Source organism: Lethenteron reissneri, chromosome 57, assembly GCF_015708825.2.
Source record: "Lethenteron reissneri isolate LAM-NWPU_2019-01 chromosome 57, ASM1570882v1, whole genome shotgun sequence".
Lineage (NCBI taxonomy): Eukaryota > Metazoa > Chordata > Hyperoartia > Petromyzontiformes > Petromyzontidae > Lethenteron > Lethenteron reissneri.
Genome location: NC_083835.1, coordinates 2,141,824 through 2,142,547, shown reverse-complemented (window position 1 = coordinate 2,142,547; position 724 = coordinate 2,141,824).

Below are 724 nucleotides of genomic sequence, written 5' to 3'. Positions count from 1 at the left end.
TCCCATGTGTTAGTGAATTTTTAAATATTTTAGGCAGGAAATTCGTTTTCAAATTTAGATTTTTTTTCTGGGGGGGGGGGGGGGGGGACCCCCCAGACCCCCCAGACCCCCTGGAAGATTTGGTCCCCTCATTGTTGACTCCATGGCTCCGGCCTTGAGTAGCAGGGTGGTGAAGTGGTGGCGACTAAAACATGACAACTACAGGCAAGCGTAAGGCCTCAGGGGAGCGTGAATGTAACGTGGGAACAATAGCGAGTGGAATACTGAGAGCAGCAGGTGGTAGTGAGCTGATTAGTATGTTGTATGTTGAACTTTTTCGCACTGTACGTAACTGACCGTGCTAATCGGAGGTGCGGGGGAAGGACAACAAACTGACCACGAAGAGCAGTTCTAAAAGAAATTAGTTTTCAATCTAGATTTGAAAATGCATTGCTCCAGTGGCTTCCTAATATCGGAAGTAAGAAGGTTCCAGATGGCCACAAAAGCACATCTAAAAGCATGCGATGCAGTGACCGTCTTTTTTTTGATGATTAGCCAAAGTCGCTGCGAGGATGACCGCAGTTACCGTGATGGTTTATACTCCTTGACGAGATCAGCAAAGTTACTGAGAGCAGCAGGTGGTAGTGAGCTAAGGACAAAGACGGAGTACATGGTGGCAAATTTCAGTGGAAATAATTCAGGAGGATTGCAAATTGCAAGTGACCAGTGAATGAAGACGAACGAG